We start from the raw sequence: 21262 nt of genomic DNA on the forward strand, positions 1-21262 counted from the left end.
ATTTTCTTTCCCTGTGATAATTGGATTTTGAAAAATTTGGCTTGTTCAAGAACCAGTGCCTCAGGTACCCCTTACACATATAGCCTGAAGGCAATTTTGTACAACATATGTTAAATAATGTTGTGCATGAAACAAAGTTCATGTACAATGTACCATCAGAAAGCAAAGGTGTCATTATCTCAGCCACCCATATGGACAATTTCAGAGTTCTAATAAAACATGCTCCATCTGTATTATTTACTGTTTTAACTGTATTTGTTTTAACTCATTTTGTGAAGTGTTTTGGCTCTCATATTGAGAAAAGTGGAATAAATTTGAATACATTAATTAAAGAAAATGAATAGTCCATGGGAGGACCTATACCATAAGATCCATGCAAACCTTAGGACAGGGGTGTGCAACCTGTGCTTCCCCAGATGTTTTGACCTACCATTCCCAGAAATCCCAGCCAGATTACCAGTTGTTAGGATTTCTGGGAGTTGAAGGCCAAAATATCTGAGCACCCACGGGTTGAGAACCACTGCCCTAGGAGTTCTCAGTACTCCAGGTCTTTCCAACTTGCTGGCCTCCAGCATGCCCTCTAGAGCTTCCCATTTTTGATAACACCAGCCCACTCCAAATCAGTATTAAAACACTTCCAAAGGCAGCTGCTCATCCAGGTCATTAATCTTCTATAAACTCCAAACATAACTGCACAAGGGCAGAGAATAACTTTCATATGAACATTTAAATTTGCATGAAGTGACCTAAATATGCCATATAGCAATGCTGCTCAAAGTGATGGTCCTTGGACCAATTCTGCCTCCTGAGTTCTTAACTGTCAGTAACTGTGAAGTTTCCTGGCTAAGAAACAATTGTAGCCAATCAGCACTAAGATTGTACCAGGCCTGACACAAGGGAAAAGAAATGCTGGTTCCCCACATCACATAGCTTGTGATGCACTGCCATAGAGCTGCAAATTTTAATGTTTCCAAGGGGCAGACTGTCATTCAGCACATTCAGACAAGTAGACCAGAATAGGATCAAGGAGTTGCAGACAGCAGAGAAGGTGAGAGCAGGTACCAACGTGAAACACAGTTAATTCAGCAATGAAGTGTCACTGAAGCCATCTAAACATTGTTAATATTGCCCAACACATTTCATTGCTCACAAATGCAGAATGCCTCTAGAACATGGCCATATAGCCCAAAAAAAAAAAACCTACAACAACCCAAATGCAGAATGATCACAATACTACACATTGGATAATTTCAGAAGTGATGCCAACAACGGCCTTCCATCTGGAAGAGTTAAAACATATACTGACATTAGAAGGATTACAAAACCGATCCTTCTTAAAACAATAAACGAGATAGGATTTAAATCCTCCACCATTCAAACTGTGTTAGTCATTCTCAAAGGCCAGTTTCCATAACTTTTAATTCTTTCCTAAAAGTCATTATTGTGGGAGCCAGTCTGATCTCCATGGGAAGGGAATCCCAGAACTGGGGGGCTATCACCAAGAAGGCCCTTTCCCTTGTCCCTACCAACCACATCTCTGACAATGGTGGGACCATGAGAAGGGCTTCCCCAGCAGATCTTAGGGCCCAAGTGGGTTGATAGGGGGAAACACGATTACACAAATAGACTGAACCTGAACCATTTAGGGCTTTGTAGGTAATAACCTGCACTTTGAATTGAGCCTGGAAATGCACAGGCAGCCAGTGGAGCTGTTTTAACAGGCAGGGTTGTATGCTCCCTGTAGTGAGCTCCTGTTAATAATCTGGCCATCACTCTTTGCACTTGTTGTAGTTTCCGAGCCATCTTCAAAGACAGTCCCATGTAGAGAGCACTGCAGTAATCCATCTGAGATGTAACCAAGGTATGGACCACCATGGCCAGATCTGACTTCTCAAGGTACGGGCACAACTGGCATACAAGTTTTAATTGTGCAAAGGCCCTCCCTGCCACTGTCAACTCCTGAGGTTCAAGAGTCAGCACTGGATCCAAGAGGACCCCCAAGCTGTAGACCTGTGTACCTTAGGGGAAGTGTAATCCTGTCCAGAACAGGTTACCACTATATACCTCAATCAGCCTCACAACTGACCAAGAGGGCATCTGTCTAGTCTGGATTAAGCTTCTTAGCCCTCATCCAGCCCATCACAGCTTCTGGACACTTATTCAGAACCAGGGTGGCTTTGTGGAAATGAGTAATAGAGTTGTGTGTCATCTGCGTAGAGATGGCACTAAACTCTAAAACTCTGGATGACCTCACCCAGTGGTTTCATGAGGATGTTAAGAGTACTCATTCTGGGGTCCATGACAGGGCAAGAAAATGTGGTTTATCCTTGAACATTTACTGCCAGGGAAGGGAAGAGGCATTTGTGGGGTTTCTTTGCCTCAAGAACTAAGCTTGCCGGAAGCTGGGGTACTATGTGTCAGGGGTGCAGTGTATGAAATATTTGCTGTTTTGCCATAGGCAGAGAAATGTTTCTGGGATTGACCCAATTGGATCTAAACTCAATGGGTAATTGAAGAATGAAACTCCTATAACAACCTAAAGTCATAAGTACCTCTATTTCTCTGCACTGAAATGCATCGGAGATTGAAGTGAATAGTAGGGGAAATGAATGTACATGATGAAATTATTTGAATAAGGAATTATCTATGTGAAAGAAAACAATGCTGCCTGTTCAATGCACTGTCATTAACATATACACTATTACTTAGCACAAATGTGCATATATTGAGTAAATCCATATACATTCAGTCCAAGAAAAAAAGCTAAGGTCAACAAATCAGGTTTCATTTTTTATATCTAACAATGTGCTTCCAGGCCCCCCATACAAAGTGTATTACAACTCTGCCTGGAAAGTGACAATACAGGTAGCCCCCAAGTTAAGAACAAGATCGATATTATATGTTTGTTCATAAGATGAATTTGTTTTTAAGTCGGAACAGGTACATTTTAAAGTTTAACATCGGCCATAGGTATATATTTATGTATGTGTGGGCCGCGTTTTTATCGGAGGCATCCAAATGACGTCTCTGGTATAACCAAATTAATTAGAGACAAAGCAAGAAATCATGCTTTGTCCCACATTAATTTAACACCTGGAAAGACCTGAACCTGGTCTTTCCAGGTGTGGCCCCTGTGTGGACTAGGTCCGGGGATTGCATAACACGATTCCAGGGTCCAATTCACACAGCTGTCTCAGGTTTTTTGGGTTGCTGGAGCCCAGAAAACTCAAGAAAGCACACACCCTTCCCAATCCCCTCCCTAGAAAAGGACTTTTTTTTAAAAAAAAAACCCTCTTTTACCATTAGACTGCTGTTGGAGCTCTCCTGGTGTGGAGAAATGATGCGCTAGGAGAGGGGTGGTGAGGAGGAAAATTGCTGCTCTTGCCATCTCCTGGCGTGTCATTTCTACAAGACAGGAGAGCTCCAACTGCAGTTTAATGGTGGCTAAGTGAGTCTTTTTTTTATTTTTAGCCCTTTTCTGGGGAATTTTGTTTGGTGTCTGGTTGCTCTGCCGGAGGTTCCAGCAGGGCATCTAGACACCCACCCACCCCTCCTGGAAAGTGTGGATTTTGGGATACGTGTTAAAGGCCTATGTAGAAGCACACACACCCCCAGCACATATATGGATAACATAGGAAGGGCCAACACTTCTGGGGTGTTTGCTTTGCTGTCTGTGCCTCTGTACAGAAGATTTCACCTCTTTTTCTGTTCCTGTGATCATTGGATTTTGAAAAATTTGGCTTGTTGAGAAAACAAGGATGGCTGAGAAAGCTTCAGCAGAGACCCCCTTTTCCCATAATAACTCTTCCAGGAGATAATTTTACAAGATTTCTCTCACTTTTTGTTGTCTCACCTCTGTTCTTAACTATGAGTTGTTTGTAAGTTGATTATTTGTAACCCGGGGACTCCCTGTATATTGTACCGAAATTGAATATTGGTTATACAGCACTGTGTTTCCCTAAAACTTTCACTACAAGCCTTATACAAGTCTTCTATATAGCTTTAACTTATACAAACCTTATGCAAGTTTCAACTTTGGGAAGCCAGGGGTTTGAATCCCTGCTCAGCCAGGAAGATCTATTTCCTGAGGCTTCAATAAAGGCAGTGACAAACCTCCTGTGATAAATCTCTTGAGAAAACCATAGAAAAGTATGGTTGTAAGTCAGAGTTGACTTGAAGGTATATAACAACAAAGTTGAGATTTGAGTCCTGGTGCAACACACAAATCACTACAATATGCTGACTTCTAATAAAGAACTACCAGAGGATTTTTTAAGAAGTTGAACACAAAAATACCAGACCAGTAAAATAAATTATTCAGAAACTGACAGCAAGACTGAAGACATCTGGAATTTTAGTTGGAAATAAACTGCTTTGAGAACAGGTCCAGAAGAAAAGGTCACAACCTTCTGTCACCTAGAAATCAACTTTTCCTTAGAGAGCAAATGCTGCAGCTTTAACCTTCAGACATACTGAGACAGTCTGAAGGGATCATACATATAAAATGATTTAACTGTAACTAAAGAAATGTATAAATATGAGTTACATCTGGCATTACCATAGTCTAAATAAGAATAGACTAAAAGAATATTCACTTTAACAATTGTTTCTTCACAGTAATGTACTGGCAGGATGCAATGCTCCAAATCAACATTTACAAATCCATTTAGACAAAATCTACAATGAACAAAAATCCTTTTCACTACATGCTAAGACTGTAGGCATGAAATTTTGTTACTTCTTTAACTGCCAAAAGTTGTCTGCTTAGAAAACAAAGATCCAATGACAGTTGACATAGCGCAGAACATTCTTTAAAAAAAACATTTTTGTGGTTCTGAGGGGTCAATTTTTTATTTAATTTTATTTGCAATTATAATCCTATATTTGCTACCCAAAAGTGCTCAAAAATGACTCCTAAGGGATGCTGAGGGCATTCGACATGTTTGGAGTCCTCACTCCTCTAGGAGTGAAAACAAATATTTGCACACACACAAAAATCCCCAAATTGCTTTCCATATAGGATACTATGCAAAATTGTTTCATATCAAGTATAAATTTGTGATAAAAATGACAGCGCTTATGTGTTCTCTATTATTTACCCCCCCCCCCCAACAAAGCTGGACGCACTGGTCCACATGTGAACACATATAAACACACATATACTGATTTTAAAAATCTGCCCATTTATGGTTATGTAAAGATCTGTATAATATACTTGCCAAATATGCACCTCTTTTACTATCAAACCCAGAAGAGAAAAAGATAGGGGGAAAATATCCTCAAGTCTTGCTTTACTTATGCTGAATTTTATTCATGCTAGCATTAAGTGTGTCAAGATGACTGATTAAATTATTGGAACACAACTGAATAATCCTCAGAAAGGCTCCATTTCTCCCAGTTTCCTTTTACAGGAATGCCAGTGATAGGAAATATCACTTTTAGGGCAACCATTGTCAAAGTAATGCATTACCTGCTTTTGTGAATTCAAGTATTGAGCAAGGTTTCTCAGAAAGTCCAGCTGGACGTATTTTCTTTTAGAGAACATTTACCTGCTTCAAATGCTCCAAGAATGATTCTACACTGGGAAGGGAGTCTACTTGAACCCAGAGTTCAAGTTGCCTGCTTCCTCTTTCTGGGGCTCTCTTACTGAATACACTGGCTAAGATTTGCTCCTCTCTTTACAAAATCAATGCCTAACCTATGCTTTTCTCCTTTTAGTTGCAATTGAAAACCCCATTGAAATATACTCTGGGACAAAAACCATTGAGGGGAGCAACTGTGTATGATAATATGGCTACTCTCCAAAAGCGCATTGGAAAAACCAGGTTTTGAGATAGTGCAAAGTATACTGTAGAGTATATAGTGTATAGTGCAATTTAATTGCATTGAACTACATTAAATATGAGTCTACACTTACCATATAATGCAGTATCAATGGGGCCTAAATCAGAACTACACAATCTGGAATTTGGCATGTTAAATTATTGTTAATTGAATTCACTGATGATTTGTATAATGTTTTTAAAACATTTTACTGTTTTAATTGTAATTTTTATGGCATATATGTTTGTTAGCATCTTCCAATGCTTATGTGAGGCCTCCCTGAGTCTCCATTGTGGGGAGAAGGGCGGGATAGAAATGTACAAAATAAATAAATTAAATAAAATAGAAAACTCATTCTCTGTCTTTCAAAGTCCTGGCTCTGGCAGAGAGCCTTAGTTAGCTTCCCTCACCTCAGTCTTTGCACTTTTCTGGCCAGTCATACTTTGTTGCTTTTCACATTTTTGACATTTTTAATATCTGACCTTCAAGGAGTGTTTCTCTGTACATTGCAGCTCTCCAAAACTATCGTTCTTTCTTGTGTGTGTACTGCTCTTAATTCTGAACAAGAAATTAGGACAAGCATTATATTCCGCATACTTTTGAACCCCCAACTCTTCTTCTCTAGCAACCTCTACAACGTCAAACTTCTAATTTGAAATCCGAAAGCTTTGCAAGTTTGCACATTTTCAGCTATTATCTCCCTATTCTATGTTTTCTTTTTCTTGAACAGTCCCCCATTCATGAGGTTTTATCATAATTCCCTTTCTAAAGAATTCTGTGTTAATGTGTGCACTGATTCAAATTTGCTTTAAACACTATGCTTTGACAAGTCACAAGATCCCCAACAGACATAGTCCTGTATTATATCATGAAGAAGGCAAACACAAAAACAGGAGGAGGAACTTATAGTCCTCCAAATATTGCAGCATTACAACCTCCATGGTACCTTACTCATGTTCATCTGATGTTTACATTTACATCTTGCATGCAACTGTAGCAAACAAAGAACAATGGTAGGTAAATAGTAGGCCTGGGTAACAACGGAAAAATTTGTTTCTAAAATCGATTTGTATTTGGGGGTTTTTTTGTTTTGATATTTAAAATAATTACAAAATTTTCCTTTTAAAAAGTTCGATATTTACGAAATTTCGTAAATGGTAAAAAAATAACGAATCGATTTCCGAAACAATAACGAATCGATTCGTTAATGGCGGACGCGACCGCGAAATACGCTAAAAAACCTCCAAAACCTTCTGAAGCTTCCCTCTCCCTCTGTTGTTGACTGTTGGTGTGATATTATAATTTTTTTTCACTAATTAAACCATAAAACTGGCCCAGACATGTGGAAATAATAACGAAACGACCTCAAAACAATAACGAAACGAATACAATATCGAAATACGAAGCATTTACAAAACGTTTTTGAAAATTCATTTTTTTTAATAATTGCTCCAGAATGGTTCGTTATCATTTTGTAATTGAAAAAATTAATGAATTATTAACGAATTACGAATTAACGAAACGAAACCGCCCGGCCCTAGTAAATAGGTACAGGTGAAACAACCTAAAAAGTGGTCCAAAAGAACTGGTTTCAAACAGTTCAGCCAGAGGTGTTCGCCTGTTCAGAAGTAGACTTCCAGAGTTAAATCCAATCCAAATGCTTCTGATGGAACAACATCCTCTGTCATACCTGAGCATTGGGCTACTTTAAGGGTGCATGATATATGTATACCTTACATAATTAAGTTTCTAATTTAGGCAGTCACCCCAGAAGTTCAGAAAGAACAGTCAGAAGGGTGCAATTTCTACCCCACCTCCAACTAATGGTAGTACCAGTCCTGTTCACACTTGCTTAACATTTAAACAACTTGATGCTTGATTTTCAAATCTCACACGCAGGCATATTCAAGTTCTAACAAATTATACCCTTTAGTAAAGGCTGTGCACTTAGTGGTGATGGTGGTGGAGGAGGAGTGAAAGAAGAGGAGGAAATGGAGAAGTAAACAAAAAAAGAGTTCTTTGTGAACAATATGATTTCATTAAGAGAGCTACTATAACATCGAAGAAAGCTGCCAATTGTAGGAAAGATTAAGGGACTGCATAGCATTCCCTGGGGTGGGCCTTACTGGTATAATTTGGAGGAAGTATTTTCACACACCCAAGCACTCAAAAAGATGATTGATTAGTTTGCCAAGGACAAAAAGCAAGAATACACCCCACTAAGAACAGGCATTCTTTTACTTTCAAACTTCCACCATCATCTGTTGATTGTGGGACAATAGCATTCAAAAACACAATGGCTAAAGAAGACTTTGGTGGTAGAGAGTTAGCAGGGGAGAGATCCTTTTATAATGTGTGGCAATACTGGTAAGAGGATTTCAATTATATGAACATGAATGGAGCCTGAGGAAATTCAATGGGTTAGTTGCTACTGAAGATTTACAGCTTAGTATCTTGTTTCTCAGAATATTAGGCTCTTTAATTGTTTCCAAAAAGCACCACGGTTTTGGAAAAAGTTACAAAAGCACAAACACTATGAAGCACAACTAGGAGCCACAGTAGCTCTTCACTGTAATACTTGGAAATTCTTGTTTGCCACCATATCCATATCCGTATGTGTGTGTGTGTGAACAAACTATATTTAATGCTGTTCTATTCAAACCAATTCAACATATTTTGTGGCAAAAATGAAGCTTCAGGAAGATAACAACTACTTTCAAAAGTAGTATCACACAACAGGAATAACAGTTTCAAACCAGAAACAGATTTTTTTTCAAATTTTGTTACATAGTATTTGCTTATCTCAAGATTGCCTGGCAGTGGAGACTCATATAATCCAGTTCAAAGCAGATAATTTGGGAAAAGATCCTGGGAAATAGGGCAGTGTAGATCCAGCCTAAGATAGCTTTGTGCAAACTTACATGAAGAATAGCCCTTCATGAGAATTCAGTACAACTGACTTCTCAGAAAACAAGTCCTCACCTGTTACAAGCTGTACTTAAAACCCAAATGTACCACAATTAATAAAAAGAACTCTTTAAAGCCATTAGCACTTTTTTATAGATTAAACATAAAGGTTAAATCCAGTAATGAATTGGAATTTACTATTGTCAGTGGATTTGCTGTAGCTGGGACTAACAACTGAATTTAGACCATGAATTATATGAACACTTATTAAATAAATTAAGCAAACTTACAAAGGTGCACTGCATGTTGTTTAGACAATAACATCCTGATGCCAGTTGCCATGTACTTATTGATAACGATAGCTGTTTTTAAAAATTATTCAAGGCAACATGCACATTTTAAATTCAGAAACCACTTTTAAAACTTGAGGAAGCAGAAGCAACTCAGGCCCCATCTACACTGTCATAAAAATTCAGATTATCTGCTTTGATAATATGGATTATATGATAGTGTAGATCCAACCTCAGGATCTTAACATGTACTAGACAACTATTTTGTCAATACATTGCAACAACAAAAGAACCAAGTTTCAATTTGTAAAATACATTTGTACAACATTTTCCCAAGTCACTAATTATAACAATTATCTTTGTCAAAACCAACCTAGATGCTTGAACTATCAATCTTTGGACCCTTCTACACTGCCATATAAAATCCCACTTGTCTGCTCTGGATTATATGGCAGTGTAGACTCATATAATCCAGTTCAAAGCAGATAATGTGGATTATCTGCTTTGATAATCTGGATTATATGGCAGTGTAGAAAGGGCCTTGGGTGCTTTGGATAATCTTTATCCCACTTTCTTCGGGGTTTGGGGGCTTGTGTAGATGCGGCCAAAGAGGATATTCTTTCTACCATAAAAGAACAGCCTTACCAGTCGTTTACAGTAGATCTTGATTGGGTCTGGCTAGATTTGAGAGGAAATCAGTTGGCCACTAGCCAATATATAATGGATGTTGAACATAGAGAGCAGAAAGCAAGTTATGCCCCATTTCTGAGTATGTGTTACAGTTCAAGAACATTAGTATAAATTTAACAATATAAAAAATCATATGCCATTCTAAATGTACCAGGATTGACATCAGTAGGAATTATTTTCAAATAAATATTTTTATAACTGCAAAGGACATTTACTTCCTTAGTCTTATGGATAAATAGATGCCCGTTATAATCATTCTGCTGCTAAACTAGAAAATTATAGTATGGTCCCTATATCTGCAGAGAAAACATTCCTGAACTTACTATTTGTTCACTATGGTTCATATGAAATGTTGTTATGTGCTTTCAAATCATTTCTGACTTATAGCGACCCTAAAGTGAACATGTCACATAGCTTACTTGGTAAGATTTGTTTCAAATAGGCCCTTGTAACCTTTATGTTGGACCCATAAATATAATTTTGCTTTTCCTACTGCAAAAGCTAATTGACAATACTCCTAAACTGTAGGACAATACTCCTAAACACATATACATCTTTAGTGCTTAATATAGAACTTACTCTCCAGTAGGCATCAATACCAGTAAAGATTCTGGAGCAGATCTTTAAGGAGACGGTCTGCAATCGCTTAGAAAAGAATGCTGTGGTCACTAAAGGTCAGCACAGATTTCTCAAAAACAAGTCATGCTAGACTAATCTTATATCTTTTTTCAATAGTGTTACAAACTTGGTAGATGCAGGGAATGCAGTGGATGTAGCATATCTTGTTTTCAGTAAGGCATTTGACAAGGTCCCCCACAATCTTCTTGCAAGCAAACTAGTAAAATGTGGGATAGACAATATTAATGCAAGGTGGATTTGTAATTGAAGAACCGAACTCAAGGGGTGCTCATCAATGGTTCCTCTTCGTTCCAGAAAGAAGTGACTAGTGGAGTACTGCAGGGTTCTGTCCTAGGCCCAGTTCTGTTAAACATCTTTATCAATGACTTGAAGGTTTAGAGGGTATGCTTCCCAAGTTTGCTGATGACACCAAATTAGGAGGAATAGCTAATACTCCAGAAGACAGGATCAGTATTCAAAATGACATTAACAGATTAGAATTGGGCCAAAACTAATAAGAATGAATTTCAACAAGGAGAATTATAGGACACTACATTTAGGCAGAAAATATGAAATGCACAGATATAGGATGGGCGATGCCTGGCTCAACAACAGTACGTGTGAAGTATTAGTAGATAACAACTGAACATGAGTCAATAAAATAGTGCATTAGCTTAAAAAGCCAATGAGATTTTGTGCGGCATCAAAAGAAACATAGTGTCTAGAACAAAGGAAGTAATGGTGCCCCTCTATTTTGTTTATGTCAGATTTCACTTGAAACACTTGGAATACTGAACACTACAATTCAAGAGAGATTCTGACAAGTTGGAACATATCCAGAGCAGGGCGACTAAAATGATCAAAGGTCTGGAGACCTTGACGTACAATGAGAAGCTGAAAGAGTTGGGTATGTTTCGCCTGCAGAAGAGAAGGTTGAGAGAAGACATGATAGCCATGTATAAATATTTGAAATGATGCCATAAGGATGAGGAAGCAGGATTGTTTTCTGCTGCCCTGTAGACTAGGACTCAGAGAAATTGGTTCCAATTAGAGGAAAGAAGATTCCACCTGCACATTAGGAAGAACTTCCTGACTGAAAGAGCTATTCAGCAGTGGAACTCTCTGCCTTCTTTGGAGGCTTTTAAATAAAAGCTGGATAGCCATCTCTCGGGAGTACTTTGTGTTTTTCCTGTATGGCAGGGGGTTGGGCTTGATGACCCATTTGGTCTCTTTGAATTCTATGATTCTATTACAAGAATACCATTTGAACAATTACCCAACAATTCCACAAGAACTTGAGATTCATGTGGTCGTAGACTGGAAAGAAGCCTTTTGGCTACCATCTAATCACCAATCAGCTTAGGCAGTTATTAGAATTTATTTGAAAAAGAACACAGAAAAGCTAAATTAAACCAGGTCTCTTGTTCAAGCATTACATTATGAGTGGTTATGGTTAAGACACACTGATTTTGTTTGAAATACAATGAGTGCACTGCTTAGTAGAGGGATGGCCCAAAGTGCAGTCATTAAACAATTAGTGTCCCCAGGTCTGTTTTTTGTAGAACTACACTTCCCCAACAACCCAGACCATTCTTTCTCTCCTGCCAGTTTCCAGGAATGGCTATTCATCTTTTAAAAAGACATTTGGTTATTACTGGGTTAGATTTTTGGGGGGGAGGAAGTGGGACACTTTTTGTTTTAGCATTTTTGACAGTCTGAAGACTCCCACAGTCTGTAAGACTCCAACAGCTGGCAAAGTTGCTCAACAGGTCTCATGCAATATGTACATCCACAGACAGGTCTGTGGTTTCACATGTCTAAGATTGCAACGCCTTCTATCTGACCATGCATGTCTTTTTTGGTTCTGAGAAACAAGACTGTGATGTAATAGAGAGAAAAAGAGGATACTAGAAATAAACATTCTGCCTGTTATAGCTGTGCAGCCTACTGCACGCAAAATTGTTCCTGGTCCATTGTCATCTGCACCAGAGGTCAATCCAGTGCCTTATTCTGAATAAAATCCCTATTTGAACTGGCTATAAATTGCTGCAAATGCAGTATCATTCCTTGGTTTCCTGCCAGGCAGTATTCTAGTGTCTGTTCAGCTGGCAGACAATCCTCATTGCACAATGTGTCATTTGAAGTAGACTTTTACAGTACTCGTGTTAGCAACCTTCATATTGCTCTCTGTGCTTAATTATTTAGGAAACTGGGGAGATTTCTTAAAAGAGCCATTACATTTGGTATAACATCCCTGTATTTAGTTCAGAGATGCTAGGTAGAAGGAAAATCTAGTTGCAAAGGCACTACTATTCATAAATATCAGCAGTCTTATCCCCAAACCATGCAGAAATTACCACCCACAGTAGAGATTCTTTGAAATTATTATATTTTTATTATATTTATTTATATCCCTCTTTTATCTCTTAGCCGAGATGCAAGAACTGGCTATACGTCTTTCTTTCTGCAGAAGGGCCTTTCAAATGGTTCTGAGCCATAGTTCTGTTTGCTTTGAAAGTGGTAGCTCAAGATCATTTTACGAACACTACCAGTTTGGGCCGAACTACATATTTTGAAAGCAAAAGCTAGTAAAGTAAATAATAATAATAAAAAAAAACATTGTGTATCCTATTGATTTTTTTAAAACACACATAGAAAACAGAGAACAAAAGGAGAAATGGGCTGTCAAAGAGAAGAACAATGCTAGATCGGATGAAAGACCAACCTAGGCCACAAATCTCTTTCATAAATGGCCAAGTCAAGAATCTATGAGGAGCCCACAACAGGACTTGCAATCATGTTCACTGATAACTGCTACCCGTTGGCATGGTTGTGCCTACAAGTAGTTTTCTTAAAGTGAACCTGTCATGGGATTTTGTTGGAAAGATTTGTTCAGGGAGGCTTGCTATTTCTTTCTTCAAAGGTTGAAAGACTATATCAGGCCCAAAATCACCCAAGCGATCTCCATGACCCACTGGAGATTCAAACTCTAGTTTTACAGAGCTCTAACTCATCATTCAAACTGCTACACCACAACAACTCTTTATTCATATTGCCTCTAATACTGGATATAATAGATAGCTATTCCAAACAGCATTTGCACATTGATTTTACACGAATTTATATCAACTCCTTTGAAAGCCATTCAAGCTGTTGGCTTTATAAACATTCAGTGGCAGAAAAAATCATATACTGTATGAAACTACAAGCACTTAACATTGTTATATGGTTTTGAGGTCAGATAGAGAAAGTTTAGCTTGTTTCTGTCTAGATCCAAAAACCTACAAACTATGGATTTATAATCTACCCCCCGAAGATTCAAAACTGCATTTAATCCATTCACCTGCCAGGAAGTCCCAGGATCAGGGCTGACATTTAATTAAACAAGAGTAAGGTATGTCAATACTATATTTAACTTGTAAAGAAAACTGAAGCCTTGAGTTTTTCAAGGTGTGGCCAAAATAAAAGAATTATAATACATAAAGTGAAAAAGAGTGAATGCCGCCACGGTCAAGTGTCCAATTAATAAAGCCAAAAAGTGCAGAGCCAGGTCAGGAGCAACAAACAACAGCCAAGGTCACTGTCCAATGATCAGATGAGAAGAGCCAATTGTCAAGGTCCATACTCAAAGGCCAGGTATCCAGGTGTACAACCCGCTATCAGAGTTCAGACGTCAAACCAGAAAGTCAAGAATACAAACCAAAGTTGAAGTCAGTCCAGACGCCCAAAGCAAGAGTACAGGAAACCAAGGTCAGACTCCAGAAAGCCAACCCAGGAGCAGCAGAGCCAAGGTCCATGATAAGGATAGGAAGTCGTCTGCTACTCCACAGAGGCTTCTTGATTTGGAGGTCTCAGCTGAAGCGCATCGTAAATCTCTATTATTTTAAATGCAACTGGGCCAGGACATCTTCAACTTAGGTTAGTCAAACATTTCTTAACTTGGTTTCCAGAACACAGTTTGACCACAACTCCTCATGATCAAAGCCACAGATTTCCAAATGATCAGTCAACTGTATGACATGATTCATTGAAATGTATTTTTTATTATGCTTATTATGCTTTAATGTTTAACTTATGTTTTAACTGATGTGGTATGTTTTAAGGTACCATGGAGATACAATTGTAAGCTGCCTTGAGTCCCCCTTGAGATAGAGAAAGGCAGGATATAAATAAAGTAAATAAATAAATATGACTTTGGAAGTGTAGTTCAAAACATCTGCAGGTTTGTGCTAGGCCAGAATAGATCATTTAATTGCTATATACTAATAGTCTAATTTGATTTTACAGCCCTTATACTAAATTAATGATGGGCTTATTCTTATTCAATAATTATAATGCGTTTAGGTCTGCTGCTTGAGTACAAAATGAGGTCGTTCATCCCTATGGAAAAGCAGCCACTCTTAGTATCATGTTCTGTTGGCCTAAGGCCTCAACGTACATGTTCCACTAATATTTAAAGATTCGGGTTTTAAGCTGATGAATCCCCAGCAACATTTCCCTCCCTTCCTCTTCAAATATGTAAAAAGCATTTTATCCTCACAAGCTAACAGTAGAAGCCAAGGGATCTTACCATCATTCAAACTGGGATTTGCAGCTTAAGAGCAATCTTTCTAAAGTAACACTGCTATCATGCAAGAAGCCTGTAAATAAAGGACGTCAGAGGAACAGTAGTATCAGCTGGTGCTAACACTCTGAACATCAAATTAAAAGAGGAAGGAACCCAGGTAATCATTAAAAATTGAGAAAGTAGTTCTAACTTTTAGAAATAATAAGATCAGCCACTAAAAATCTATGCCTTAGGTGGAACTCTCAAAAGGAACGGAGGGAGGGAAACCCAATTCCATTCCAGATATGAGAAAGGGTAAAGAAACTTCTCTTCATTGTTTAGAAGCAGCCTCTGTCCTGCACATCTTTACACTGTATACTATTCTAGCAGAAACTAAAATGAATATTTTTGTGATATCAAAAACAGTTCCAAATCAGCTTGGACAGGTGGCAAACCTATTTTGGCTGCCAAAGTCAACCATGTAGGTCAGGGATGTAAGCGAAGCAAACATGCTGTAAAAGCATGGGAACAGACATGCAGTATGAACAGGAAAAATAAACTCTTGTTCCTCGGAGCATCGTAATCTAGCAGATGGGACACCAGCAAACAGGACATGAAAGATCGAATGTGACAAACGTTTCCCTTCAAAGAGAGTTAGACAGTGACCTACACACAGAACTGGGGCAAGCAGTATCTAGGGAGGAAGAGGAGACAGGAATAGTTGCCTGCTCTTGGTACATGGAAAATCCATTACGCTAAGCTTGCCCAGCCACAAGAAGCAGGGAGAGTTAATGAGAAGTGCCATGGATCAGCAGGAGACAGGTTTCGCTCAGCAAGCAAGAAGCTATTCATTTTTAAAGTAGTCTTGAATCTGCATTTAAAAGCTTTCCTTTGAATTATTTTAAAGCCAAATTTAATGTAAATTTATTTTTAATTGCTTCTCACCCCACTTTTCCACCCAAATAATTAATTATAAGCAGTTATGTCTATGTAATACCCACTGGACTTGATCCAGGCCGAGTCACACCTCAGTAGTTGGACTATTTTCAACTAGTCATCCACTTCAGTAGAACTAAAGTGTCAATAACTGTATGGATCCAATTCCCTATCTGTATTCCAATTGTTCAAATTGTACATTCTTTTTGTACAACCTTATATGCTCATATGTAAGACAATATTTTCAAGGCCACTAGTAATCTGAAGAATATAGTCTCCCTCCTACCAGAAATATGTTCTTGCCTTTACATTTCTTTGCAAACACACAAAGTTGGAAAAAAAATTAAGCATTTTCTGGCCAAAGCAGAGAAAGGTACACAATGAATGCACACACTGAGAAAATGTGTTGGGTGTACTGCTCTGAACACATTTCATCCCTCAAATAGTTAATGCAGGGATGTGTTTTTTCTGGTTTATAGCTCCACTCTGTTCTTCCTTAGCACTGTCTGAGAAAGTCAGAGTGCCTCACAACGCATTAATAAATTAAGCCACAGTGTCCTTGCAAGAAAGGAAGTATTATTTCCCCTCTAGTGCAAGTAATGATACTGAGCAAGAAACAGTTGCAGTAGGTCAAATCAGACAGTGGTAGACACAAATAGAAGGAGGTCTTCTATGCTTGGGATGTTTTAAAGTCTGGAAGCCCATTTTCATCAACAACACCTTAATAAACATGTCACCAGGTTCAGGTTTTTATACGAGTCCTACACAACATGTGCGTACACAACATGTGTGTGCGTCTCTTTAAGACACAAGGTACAGCCCCATTAAGTTATTCCACTGATAGAAAAACTAAATAAACAAACTGAATTGGAGCTACTGCTTGTTTTAGTTACAGAGATGGCACAATGTGACACAGTGCATGCCTGGAGATAGCTTGCTCAAACAAATATCAAGCTGAGAAATACCCCTTTAGGAAAACCTCAGCAGTCTTTTCACAAGGCAATCTTATCTTGTTATGAATGGTTTCTGTCACTAAGGGCAAAGGAGCACTCTTTTAAAAAGACTGAGGGGAAGAAAAGGCTGCTTAGCACCAAGGATGACAGCTTGCAATCAACTTGGGTGATCAAAACAATAGATACTCCCTGCTGGACATAACTTCTTGCTCTGTGCCTTTCTCTCACATACAGTCTCCAACTTAATATTATTTGCTACCATGACCCCTCAAGCTACAGGTATTCAATAATACTTTAGTTCAGTGTTTCTCAATCTGGGGATCGGGACTCCTGGGGGTGGGGTTCAGAGGGGTCACCAAAGACCATCAGATGGCCTTAGGAACCCTTTTGACAGAGAAGGCTGAAGATCCTTATGTTTCTCTTTCTCTTCCTTTTTGGTGTTGGTCAACTACAACTCTGAGAATTCAAAAACAGCCTCCCCCCCCCCCCAAACCCCCAGCAGTATTCAATGTTGACCATGTAGGTAGGGTGCCAAGTTTGGTGCAGATCCATTGTAGGATGGATTCAGAGTGCTCTTTGATTGTAGGTGAACTACAAATCCCAGCAACTAAAACTCCCAAATGTCAAGGTCTATTTTCCCCAAACTTCACCAGTTTTCACATTTGGGCATATTGAGTATTTGTGCCAACTTTGGTCCAGATCCATCATTGTTTGAGTCCACAGTGCTCTCTGGATGTAGGTGAACTACAACTTCACACCTCAAGGTCAATGCCCACCAAACCCTTCCAGTATTTTCTACTTCATCACACTAGAGAATGAATCCACTTTAAATCTGTTTCTGTGTCCTACAGAATTCTGGGGTTTGTAGTTTAGTGAGGCTGTTCAAGGTTCCTCCCTAAACTACAAATCCCAGAATTCTGCAGGAGGCAGCAACTGAATTTAAAGTGGATTCAATTCCATCATTTGTGGAGTTCAGAATGCTCTTTGATTTAGGTTAACTATAAAACCCAGCAACAACAAACTCCAAATGTCTATTTTCCCTAAATTCCACCAGTATTCAAATTTGGGCGTATCGGGTATTTGTGCCAAATCTGGTCCAGGGAATGAAAATACATCCTGCAGATCAGATATTTACATTATGATTCATAGCAGTAGCAAAATTACAGTTATGAAGCATCAACAAAAATAATTTTATGGTTGGGGTCACCACAACATGAAGAAATGTATTAAGGGGTCATGGCATTAGGGAGGTTGAGAAGTGCTGCTCTTCTCTAGTTGTTCTCTAGTTGTTCCTCCCAGCATTTTTTTCTCCCTCCCCCAACTTCACTTTTTCCCCAAGAATGATTAGATTTAAGTGATTGAGAAATTCAACAACAGCCCTAAGTGAAAATGCTTAAAAATAGAAATCTCAGCAGTTCTGGAGAAACAGCTTTAGGCAAACAAGCACAGAACACTGTTTACTTTGAGCACTTAATTCCAAATGTATGTATTTGGCAAGGCTAAAAATACACCCCCTCCCACCAAGTCCTTTCCAGACAGAAATTCCACTTTGATGACCAAGGAAATGACTCCTACGCCACTTTTCTTAGGACCTACATCTGAATCTATTAAGGGCACCTCTTGCTTAAGACTATTGTTTTGCAGCCTCCTAAGACAACATCTTGTGACCCATCATCACACACAACTCGTTCAGGGACACCAAAGTTTTTCCGAGTCATAAACAAGCCTGCCTCGCCAATGGAGACAGACCTTTGTCTTGGAAAGGACTGAGGAGGTCCTCAACTGCTTGTTTTTTGAAGCGGCCTTTCATCAAACCCGGCTTCTTTTTTTATATGAGACCTTTCAAATAATAATAATAACAGTCGTGGTTGGTGTTATCCAAGAAAGGCTTCGTTTTCGAAACTTACCCTGAACAAAGAAGCAGCATCTCTTGGGGGCTCCTGTATTTCTTGGTCGGTTCGTGTATATATTTAAAAGTATACAGACAATCCAGAGAGGGGCAAAGAAGGAGCCTCATGTAAGCAAAGCAGTAGGAGGAGAATTCCTTGGGACTTTACAATATTTCCTCTGGAAGGGAGAGAGAAATCCCCCCTTCCCCCCCCCCTCAAAACAAGGTCTTTCAATGCTATTCCTCCTCCTTTCCCTCCTTTCCCTCTCCAAACCTCAGGGCTGAGAGTCGAGAAGTTGGAGAGCGGTCCAGAAAGGGAAGGTTGGGCGCCTGGGGAGAAAGAGAAGGAAAAAAAGAAAGTCCAGCCTTGGGTAGACTGGGCTTCTCCACTGCCCGGTTTCCTCTCTTGCTTGGGCTCCCCGAGGTTTCTTTTTCTCCCCGTTCTCTTCTCTTGTGAGGAGACAATCCAGGCGAGGAGGGAACTCCCTTGCAGCAAGCTCTGCTCCCTCCCTCCTTCCTTCCTGGGGGTGTTTGGGCGCCTCCCGCTCCAAAAGTGGCCTCTCTGGGCAGGCTGCCCTTTGCAGCCGCTGCCTGGCTCGGGCTCCTTCCGAGGCTGCGAGTCCTTTTGTGCCTCCGCTTTCTCTCCTGGCCGCCTTCGCTTTCTCTCTCCGCCAACTCCGCCTCCTCCTTGCCTCCTCCTCCTCCCCCCCTCCCTCCCCTTCATGACACAAGCAGCAGCCCAGATGGGAAGAGGCTCCGGCCCCAGGCAGCCCCTCGCCCGTCCCCAGAAGGGAGCCTCAGCCTGCTGATCTCATCCTCGTCACCCAGGGCTACTACTAATCCACTGGCCGGGGAATTAGGAACAGATGGCGACGCCCCGTCTCTCTCTCTCTCTCTCCCTCTGCCCACCTCCCTTCCAAGAGGGGCCATTGAGCAGCCAGGCTGGAAAGCGCGTCCCCGCGCGAACCCAAACCACTCACGCAGGGATCACGCGAATACCCCGAAGCCTCCCTGCCAAGGCATTTCCTGCCCGTCCCCGGTGCGCCCTGGACAAAGTTGGCACAAGGCAGCGCTGCATTATTTAACCCTTTCTGCATAATAGACGGTGCCACCTGGGCCAGGGGTTGCACCCACACTGCAGCCTGGCACTTCTGCCATTGCTCCATGCGGTCAGCTCTAGCTGCACAAGGTCTGATCTGCCAAAGAGTGCTGGCGCCTCACCAAAATACAACTGGGCTGCTGTGAGTTTTCTGGACTGTATGGCCATGCGCCAGAAGCATTGTTGGTAATAGTATGAAAGCTGAGTCCCGAAGCTCTGAGCGTTATGCTGTTTCCGCTTCGCTCCCTTGGGAGCGCTGTTTGTGCAATGCAGAACAGAACACAGATATTATAGAAGGAACGTAAAAGTTCTTTACTGGTAAAACCCTTACCGAACCCTAAACCTTACCCTAACCCTAGGAGCCCCCAGGGGCGCAGTGGGTTAAACCTCTGTGCCGGCAGGACTGAAGACCGACAGGTCACAGGTTTGAATCCGGGGAGAGGCGGATGAGCTCCCTCTATCAGCTCCAGTTCCTCATGCGGGAACATGAGACAAGCCTCCCACAAGGATGATAAAAACATTTAAAAAATCATCCGGGCGTCCCCTGGGCAACATTCTTGCAGACGGCTAATTCTCTCACACCAGAAGTGACTTGCAGTTTCTCAAGTCGCTCCTGAAACGACAAAAAAAAAACAACCCCTAACCCTAAGACTAACCCTTAACCCTAATCCTAACGCAAACCCTAAACCTTACTCTATGCCTAACCCAAACCCCTAACCCTTACCCTAACCCTTACCCTAAACCTTATCCTAACCCTCCCCTCCTTTCTATCCTTCCACCAAATGCAACTCCAAAGTATATTCCCGCCTTCAGTGTGCTGCTCTCCCTTTCCCTTTTTCACAACTGCAGTTGCAGAATGTGCATAATGCTCGAAGCTTCCGGACCCAGCTAACATGCTATCACCGCATTGTCTCCTAAAGAGAATGGTTCTGGAACCTGGCCATACAGCCCGGACAACTCACAGCAGCCCAGTGATTCCGGCCATGAAAGCCTTTGACAATGCATCAAACTACAACTCTCAGGATCCCATAGCATTGATCCATAGTAGTTAAAGTGGTATCAAATTGCATTCATTCTACAGTGTGGATGGATGTGAGGTTGGTTTGTGGTGTGAGAAACTGGTTCTCTGCGACTTATGCTTGTTGGATGGATTGATATTGACTCACTATCCCAGGACCAATTCCAGCATCGCCAGATGACCTCTCTTACCATCCCTTCTTGAAATCATAGAATCATAGAGTTGGAAGAGACCTTGTGGCCCATCCAGTCCAATCCCCTGCCAAGAACCAGGACATTCACATTCAAAGCACCCCCAACATATGGCTATCCAGACTCTGTTTAAAAGCCTCAAAAGAAGGAGCCTCCACCACAATCTGTGGTAGAGAGTTCCACTGCTGAACAGCTCTCACAGTTAGGAAGTTCTTCCTAATGTTCAGGTGGAATCTTCTTTCCTGTAGTTTGAAGCCATTGTTCTGTGTCCTAATCTCCAGGGCAGCAGAAAGCAAGCTTGCT

At 40.4% G+C, this 21262-nt stretch overlaps 1 protein-coding gene across 2 annotated transcripts in view; it reads right to left on the bottom strand.

Moving 5' to 3' along the window:
* Positions 1-21262, bottom strand: part of SPSB4 (splA/ryanodine receptor domain and SOCS box containing 4) — a 95711-nt gene that overhangs the window by 52330 nt on the left and 22119 nt on the right. The window contains exon 1 of one of the 2 annotated variants that reach the window (XM_060767911.2): positions 18671-19343. The exons of the other annotated variant lie outside the window; for it this stretch is intronic. The gene's annotated coding sequence lies outside the window, so the exon portion shown is untranslated. Of the gene's footprint in view, positions 1-18670; positions 19344-21262 lie in introns of those variants that run through there. 2 annotated transcript variants of the gene reach the window in all.

This window comes from Anolis sagrei, chromosome 3 (assembly GCF_037176765.1).
Source record: "Anolis sagrei isolate rAnoSag1 chromosome 3, rAnoSag1.mat, whole genome shotgun sequence".
NCBI lineage: Eukaryota > Metazoa > Chordata > Lepidosauria > Squamata > Dactyloidae > Anolis > Anolis sagrei.